This window comes from Hylobates moloch, unplaced genomic scaffold, assembly GCF_009828535.3.
Source record: "Hylobates moloch isolate HMO894 unplaced genomic scaffold, HMol_V3 SCAFFOLD_21, whole genome shotgun sequence".
Lineage (NCBI taxonomy): Eukaryota > Metazoa > Chordata > Mammalia > Primates > Hylobatidae > Hylobates > Hylobates moloch.
In genome coordinates this window covers 8,246,871-8,255,985 of record NW_026652296.1, presented here as the reverse complement: position 1 = coordinate 8,255,985, position 9,115 = coordinate 8,246,871, and the positions used below count along the sequence as shown (strand labels likewise).

The 9,115-nt window shown below is 38.6% G+C and overlaps 1 long non-coding RNA gene across 1 annotated transcript in view; it reads left to right on the top strand.

The window, feature by feature from the left end:
* The first annotated feature begins 529 nt into the window (after positions 1 to 529).
* Positions 530 to 9,115, top strand: part of LOC116461317 (uncharacterized) — an 89,198-nt gene continuing 80,612 nt past the window's right edge. Inside the window, exon 1 of the long non-coding RNA XR_009211506.1 lies at positions 530 to 595. This is a non-coding gene — a long non-coding RNA (uncharacterized LOC116461317). The remainder of the gene's footprint in view (positions 596 to 9,115) is intronic.

Genomic DNA, 9,115 nt, shown 5'->3' with positions numbered 1-9,115 from the left:
CTCCCTCCACACACTTTCTTTCTCTGTAAAACATTAGCATTGACCAGTGTCTAAGTTCGCCAAACACAGAAAGGAAGGATAAAGCTGAAAGGAAAAAGAAAATATATTTTCATATTCCTACAGTTAAGACTTGATCTTCGGAAAGCTGGGAGTTCCATTGGTACCAAAAAGTGACACCATTTCTCAGTGTATGCCCAAATGTCTCTATCTGGGCTTTTTTCCTAAGCTCTTGTGTTTTATTAATTATGTAACACATCAACCATCTTAGAAAAATGATTACCAGTACTTCAGAAACATGGAAATAAATAAGCCAAGCTTCAATATATGATTATGTAGGCTTGATATAAACCCCAGGGTAGCCATCTTTTAAGAAGTGTGTATAAGGAGTTTAACACCAACCCGTCGCTACAGTACTTGAAATCTGGCAGCATAGTGAGTTATTGCCTGGCAGTGGATGGCGCTTCAGATGAATTTGTAATTTGGAAAGTTAAATTAACCCTGAAATATTTTATTTGTTGTCTGTTTTCCACTCAGGAAAGAGATCTTCGTGTAAACAGAGTCCCTCTTATTGGCTGAAGTGAAGAGTCATTCTGAGGTGAGCTAAGCCCAGATACTTGGTAAATTTATGGTGGCTGTTATTTTCTTAACAAAGAAAGTCAATTTTTGGAAAAGGATACTACCATGACACACACAAAAAATAATTTTCAAATAAAATCCTGGTGCTTCCTCCATAGTGTGTGTTGTTACCGGGTATTTTGTTCTGCATTTATTTACTTATATGTTCATTTCTGTCTCCTCACTACAATGTAAGCTCCAGGAGACCAGAAACTTGGTCATTTAGTTTATGGCTCTACCCCCACTGACTGTAAGATCCTGGCACACAGCAGGTGCTCAATAAATACTTGCTGAGTGAATGCAGAAATGAGTTGTTGTTGTCAAAAGAAAATGACTTTGGAATTCTGTGTTGTCCTGGGGGAATATTAATGGGTCCAGGCAGCGACCTTACTGCTCTTGGACAGGCTCATTTATTGGTTAATTCAACCAGTCTTTATTGAAGACCTACTATGTGCCAGGCCCTGTCCTAAGCACTGCAGATTCAGCAGTTAACAACGCATAGTTCCCTAACCTCACAGAACTTACTTTCTTATGAGGAAAGCAGAAATCAAACACATGCTTACACAAAGGATCAATTTCATTAAAACTTGATTACTCTCCTGAAGAAAAAAGTATAGAGCCATAAGAATATGTGATATGGGAGCCTCATGTAGCTTGGGGAGACTAGGAAGCCTTCCCAGGGAAAGTCACACTTAACCTGAGACCTTAGAGGTTAATAGGAGAGTATCTGGAGCCGAGGGAAAGCATGTGCAAAGGTCCTGAGGAAGGAGCAGCTTCATGTTTGAAATACAGCAAGCCACCAGTGTGGCTGCAGAAGAGAGAGTGGGGAGGACAGTGAGAAGCAAGATGAAAAGAAAGTTTCAGGTCACAGCAATCCCATTACTGGGTATATACCCAAAGGATTATAAATCATGCTACTATAAAGACACATGCACATGTATGTTTATTACAGCACTATTTACAATAGCAAAGGCTTGGAACCAACCCAAATGTCCATCGATGACAGACTGGATTAAGAAAATGTGGCACATATATACCATGGAATACTATGTAGCCATAAAAAACATGAGTTCATGTCCTTTGCAGGGACATGGATGAAGCTGGAAACCATCATTCTAAGCAAACTATCACAAGGACAGAAAACCAAACACCGCATGTTCTCACTCATAGGTGGGAGTTGAACAATGGACAAAGGGCGGGGAACATCACACACCAGGGCCTGTCAGGGGGTAGGGGGCTGGGAGAGGGATAGCATTAGGAGAAATACCTAATGTAAATGACAAGTTGATGGGTACAGCAAACCAACATGGCACATGTATACCTATGTAACAAATCTGCACATTATGCACATGTACCCTGGAACATAAAGTATAATAAAAAAAAAGAAAGAAAAAAGTTCTGAGTCAAATTACTAGATCTGTGAAGACAAGTTTCTGCCCTTATCCTGAAAGAAATGAGGTGTCACTGAAGTGTTCCAAATAAGATAGGAAAGTCATCAAATTTTAATTTTTAAAATTTTATTGAAATTAATTAGAAATAAAATTATGTTTACACAGTGAGAGGAGTACATCTTTAGCTTTCCTTGGATACTCTTTTTTTTTTTTTTTGAGACGGAGTCTTGCTCTTTCACCCAGGCCAGAGTGCAGTGGTGCGATCTCTTATAAGAAGGAAATTGACTCATAATCTTAAAGTGGGGTAAATTAGTAATGAGCTGGCGGTTGGAGGCAAAAGGGCTTACCTCCAATTATCCGTGTGTTAATCCAGTCCTACTCCAGGGACATTTTTGTCTGCAATCCTCAGAGATTTTATGAGATTGACTGGTTTTGTTTTGAATTACATAAGAAATTGCTAAAGTGCCAGTTGTTCAAAATGTGTTTTTCCCCTTTGCTAAGTTTGCATGGATAGTTACTGGCAACTGAAGAAATTACTTGATTGATCCAGTCTTCCTTTATTTGCACAGCAAACATACCACGAGTACCTCCTATGCGTCACACCTTAGTTGCCAGGGCTGGAAATGTAGATGTATTCTCCATAAGCTGTATAAATGCTGCTCAACCAAGTGTTTCATAAATGGCTGAATGACAAACAGGGTGTTCCCAATCAGGAGTGAATATGTAAATACCATAACCTGGCCCTTGTTAGAAGAGGTATATAAAAAAGAAAGTGCTGTGGAAGAAACCAATTCTTTTTGGGCATAAAAAGAATGAGAGATCAGAGAAGTGGCATTTGATTTGGGCTTTGAAGAATAAATAGGAATTTCTGAGCAAAGAGTATAACATAAACAATGGCCAACATGCCTAACTGCTCAAAGTTTAGTTATTGTGTGATTTAAGAGTATAGTAACTCATATTTAATTGTGTATTTCAGTAGACTTAAAACTTAGCCTCAACCAAAGCAACAAGAGCTATGAAAACATAAGCTATTGCATGTTCATTTTTTTAAATGTGTATTAGAAAACAAACTAAAATTAGCACACAAACCCATGTTTTCATAGCTCTTGTTGCTTAAGGCTGTTTTTTTTAAAGGTTTATTTCTAATGCACATTTAAAGAAATGAACATCCTATAGCTTGCCTATCCAATGTCCATTTTCCCCCTTCCTCTTCTAACAGAACCCCAATGTATTAGGTTACCCACCCATCCTCCATGCAATCTTGTGCTTCAAGGAAAGCTGACCCCATTCCCACCTCAAGAAAATAGAACTTACTGTCTAAGCCAGGTATCAAAATCTTGTTTTCCTTTCCAGTGATTGGCTCAGGAGAGGTCATATGATCCAGCTCTGGCCAATGAGAAGTAAGGAAAGATCTGCCCAGGGATTTCTGGAAAAAGTTTTCTCCTTAAGGAGACACCAGAGAGGACTTTTCTGCATTCTGTAGCTGCAGTAGCTCATCTTCCCACCAGGAAAAGAGCTAGCTTGCAGGTGATGCTAGTACATTAAGGATGGCAGAATGGACACGTGGAAAGAATCTTGATGTTGATGAATCACAGACCTACTCCCTTAAACGACTGTAGAGGGTTGCTCTGCCTCTGGACTTCTTACTCTGTGAAAGAAAGTAAAGGGCCAGAGAGTTAATATTTTAGGCTTTACAGCCCAAGAGGCAAAATCAAGGGTATTATGTTGATATTTATTTAACAACAGGGAAAACAAATTTTGACCAATTTTTTACTGATGAAATTCAAAATTTAATGAGAGTATAATTTTTGTAATAAAGGTTTATTAATAAAAAAGGGATTATTTTCTTTTTAGTGCTCACTATCACCAAACTGAAAATACTCATATGTAAAAACTATTCTTGATTGGCAGACCATATAGAAACAGGCAGTGGGCCAGAATTCACTTGTAGGCTATCGTTTGCCATGCCCTGTTTTAAAGTAATTTTTATTTTAAACTTCTTATTGGTTGAAAATTACTGTTCCCAAATAATATCTACTATTGATAGCCATGGTCATCATAATTGATACACATTAAACATTAAAATATTCTCTGAATCACCTCTAGCTGTCTTATATCCATAAAAGGGATGATTAACAGATTTTGGGAAATAATAGTTTACTTTTACTAAATACTTTTGTGCCAATTACTGGATTCTAAAATTATGTGCATGAGCTAATTTAATCTTTACAAAAATCCATCAGGTAGGCAGTATTATTATTTTGAGGATGAGGATACTATGTCACAGAGCACTTAGATGGTTCTCTGTTAAAGTGAGATTGGTTAGTGTCTCTCTACTACTGTGCTGTTCAACTCTGATCTTTCCCTATTTATGTGCAAATGAACCATATATATAAACTTGTTTCTGATTCGAACTTCCTAAACTAACTGGCACATTGCAGGGAAGTCAGATATGGAGACAGATGATGCAGCTTTAAAAAAAATTATCATTACATTTCTTTATGGCTAAAGAGCATCTGGAACAATTTAAGAAGTTAGAAGGGGAGTAAGATGTTTTACAACATAATATGCCCCAGGATTGCCATACAAGTGGGAAACGTGTTAGTTGAATTACGGCTCAGTGCTTTCCTTTTGTGGTATGCTTTATCCAGATCTCTGACGTTATGGTACTGAGGTTGGCTCTGTATTTATTCAGTTTTGAAAATTTTTCTTTAATTCTAGCATTCCAGGGAATAAAGTAGCACTCCAAATAATAATGCATGCTCAAGATGGAGAAATCAGACCCTTCGTGGGGAGAGAACAAAAATTAAAATGTGAACCATTAAAAAGCAAAACAAATAAATAAATAGGACTGTAAACAGACCCCTATAATTATATATCACACAAGAAAAGCCAACTCCAAATGGTTCAGTAATCTCATCACTAGCCTCACGAATAATCATCGTAACATTCTTGGTCTCTCCCTTAAGATAATGAGCAATATGCACTAAAAAAAAAAAAAAAAAAGTGGAAACATGAACCACAATTTCTCATCTAAATACAAAGCAAAATAGAATGACTCACCTGAAGGTCTGCTAGTGTGGAGTGTTTTAATTTATAATCTTTCCCTTCCTTTAAAAGGTTAACCAATAGGGAAATACAACCAAATTATGAAAGTTGCCTTTCTGAGTAGACAATACATTTCCCCCCGACCTCCTCCAAGGGTGGTCCCTTCTGAAATGAACCCAGAAAATTAATGCTCCAATAATTAACCAAATTTAAAGACTATGATTAGTAAACAACTTTGTCACCCTTAAAGCCATACCACTGCTAACATTTTTTAAAGTTTCCTAAGGCCCTTTCATCTTAGAAAATGATCCTTACTAGTTGAGCCAAGAAACAGTATAGCGTATAGCGTTTGTTATTATTTTTCTCCATACCTGCTGTTCCTTCGCTAGAATTTATTTTGAAGGACCAAGAAAAAAAAATCTTCATTGATGGGGACGAAAGGACCAAAAGAACATTATGCAAAACAGATGTAAAACCATCTCTATAATATTGCATGCTACTGTTGAGCCTTTATTTCTGTCTTTTTTGCCTTGCAAGGCAGTTCTGCCCCAGACTCATAACTTTATGTTTCCTCTCAATTAAGGTTGTTCAATATAAAATTGGATCATCTCGAACATACCTACCGGGATGTAGAAAGAAAGATAAGTTTAGATTTTTTTAATATGATGTTTTATCTGTTGGAGTGGGTTAAATTGCAGTACTCTTTGAGCACATTCTGTTTTCCTGCTCCTTCAAGAAATAATCTGTGGCCCTGCTTCTTGGGTAATGTAGCCTACTTCATTGAAAAAAAGAGTGACTCTCAGTTTTGTTGCTTATACATGGGCTTCTGGACTGCTTATGTGTTTGTGTATCACACACTCAATTCAAGGGCTCCCTTTGACTTTCTGCACTGGGCAGAGCAATTTCATTCAAATTTTCATTCAAAATTCAGTTTCATCATCAGCCACCCAAATGCAAGGATGTGATTTAGGTATGAGTGATGTCAGTCATGAAGATTTCAAAGTCTATTTAAAATTTTCAAGAATACTTTGCATTCCAATCACACACACTCTAGTCTTAAGAAGTCCTGGCCATTCCTGTCATGTCATCTGGTGGATTTTAAATAATAAAATCCCTTATGTTTCTGCCCTAGGATCTGACCCATTTAGGAGCTTCCAGACTATTTTCATCTAGTCCCTTGGCTCATCAGTTCATTCAGTAAATACATATTGAGTACTTGCAATATCCAAGGCACTGTTCTAGGATCTGGGGACACAATGTCCAAGACCGACAAGACACCATGAACTGGCAATTTAGTGGGAGTTGCCAGGAAAAGCAGCTCTCCAAAGCCCATGCAAGTGAAAGCTATTGTATTGAAAAGTGATAGGAAGCCATCATTGGAAATGGTAATTCCTCATGGTATTTGGGGCCAGAAACTGCTATTCTGTTAGGTATAAACCCACTCTTTAGTCTTCTCTAGGGCCATGTTGTTTTCGGACTTCTCCTTTTAATGTGTGTCTGCTGCAGCATTTTTCTTCTTTCTGAAGATCGGCATTTTTTTGATTCTTCTATCAAGTGTGTACTTGGCAGAAAATATCCCCTCCATCCTTGACTTGATGTGACCGTGTAGTTCTTGAGCCCAGTGCCATCTGACTCTTAGATGACATTCTTGAGGGAGAATCAGATGGGTTACTGTTGAGTCAGTGGACCCCTCCCTCCTGTGCTAGCTGTTTGTTATTGGTGCCACGTGCTGCATCTGTGAAGTTGAGTCACACACCACAGACACGGCGGCCAGAGACCAAGGCGGGAGGATGTTTGCAGGGAAGGCGGCCTGAGAAACACCCCCAAGCGCACCTACAACTGGAGGACTGTTCATCTGCAGCTCCAAATGCGTTGTACAGGCACAGGCTCACCCTTCCCCTTTTTGTCACAGTTGTTTAGATTGTGGTATGTTGTGGAAAACAGATATGCTGAGCTTCTGTCTCTGTGGTTTCCAGGACTGAGGAGACATAAGTAGGGAAGTTGGCCTTTCCTTCTCTCTTGCATTTTATTATATTTCATTTTAAGGGGGGCATTTCTAAAAAATATTAACTTTCTCATATTACAAAAGTAATATGTATTCATTGTGGAAACTTGGAAAACAGAAAAAATAATGAAGAAGAAAAGAATACTCTCTCGCATTCTCACTTCTCACAGATAACTGCTATTAATATTGTATGCCCAGGCCGGGCACTGTGGCTCAACGCCTGTAATCCCAGCACTTTGAGAGGCTGAGGCGGGTGGATCATGAGATCACAAGTTCAAGATCAGCTTGGCCAATGTGGTGAAACCCCATTTCTACTAAAAAAAAATACAAAAAATAAAAAATTTGCTGAGCGTGGTGGCACACGCCTCTAGTCCCAACTGTTCGGGAGGCTGAGGCAGGAGAATCACTTGAATCTGGGAGGCGGAGGTTGCAGTGAGCCGAGATCACATCACTGCACCCCAGCCTGAGCGACAGAGTGAGACTCTGTCTTGAAAAATAAACTAATGTATGCCCACACTTGTTTGCGCAACAAAAATGGAACCTTACTCAATATTCTCAAAATAAAAGTATCTTTACTTTAATACCCATATGCTCTGTGCCCATTATGTGAGTTCACCCAGTAAAGAAATGTAAGAAGCAGAAAATGAAAATTTTCTCAGAAATTTCCCCTCTTCAGAGAGAGTCATTGATTACAGTTTGGCATAAATCCTTCCAGATTTTTAAGATAGGTATGTGTGAGTATATACTTTTCCATACAAATATCAATACTCTTTCATGTCTTTTACAGCTTCAGCATCGTATTGTATCAAATGAATGTATTATAATGCAATTAAAATTATCTTTCGGTGGACATTCAGGGAGTTTCCAGTTTTTTCTTTATAATTATAAATCAATTTTGCATAGCTGTCCAAATATTTCCTTAAGATACACTGCTATGTGTGGGCCAAAAGTTGCCATTTCTAGCCAAGTAGGAGGGAGACCATATTGAGTAATTAAGTATCCAAGATATATATAAAAATAAAACAACCAACAGAAATCAAGACCCTCAATATCTGGAAGTTCTGTGGGAGAATTAGAATAAAAAATGGGCACAGTAGCTCATGCCTGTAATCCCAGCACTTTGGGAGGCTGAGGTGGGAGGATCACTTGCAGCCAGTTCAAGACCAGTCTGGGCAACACAGTGAGATCCTGTGTCTACTACAAATTTAAAGATCTCTACAGAACATTTAACAAATTAGCTGGGTGTGGTGGTGTGCACCTGTGGCCTCAGCTTCCTGGGAGGCTGAGGCAGGAGGATCATTTGAGCCCAGGAGTTTGGGGCTGCAGTGAGCTACAAACATGTCACTGTACTCCAGCCTGGGTGACACAGTGATATCCTGTCTTGGATAAAAATAAATATAAGAGGCAGTGCCAGAAAATGATAAAAACAAAATTTAAAAACTGTAACCCAAAACTTTTCTTTTTTTTTAAAAGAAGGATCTGAAAATGTGGAGGTGAGACGCTAATGGCAGAGTGGCCTCAACTTTGACCAGGTTTTGAAAACATCTGTGGGGGAGGCACCAAATTCACTGTCCTGCTGCTTTGACTTCCCAGTCCTCATTGCCTCGTGCTGCTGGCCTGTATGCTGATAGAAATGTGTTCCTGGGAACATCCTGGCATCTTGTGTTAGGACTATACTGATGCCTGTGCATGGGACAGATCACACTCAAGAAGGTCGATGTACTTTGAAAAACAGATGGGCTCTGCTTTGTGAAAACTCCAAGCATATAAAGTCTAACTTGAATAAAAGGTACATGTTTGGAAGGAGAGTGTTTGTTATAAAAGGATTGTTCACCATTGGGGTGTATAAACGGAAGTGTTCTTTTAGCCAGGCAGATCCTTAACCTGTCTAAAAGAGTATTTGATTTTAAAGTCCATTGAACTAGGTCTATTGCATATATTTTCAAATATACCACTTTGGCTGGGAGTAATATTTAGCCACAAATATTCTCTCAGCAAGAAAAACGGAGGATAAAATGTTATATGTTGGTGTCTTTTTCCCATCTAGTTTCTATTT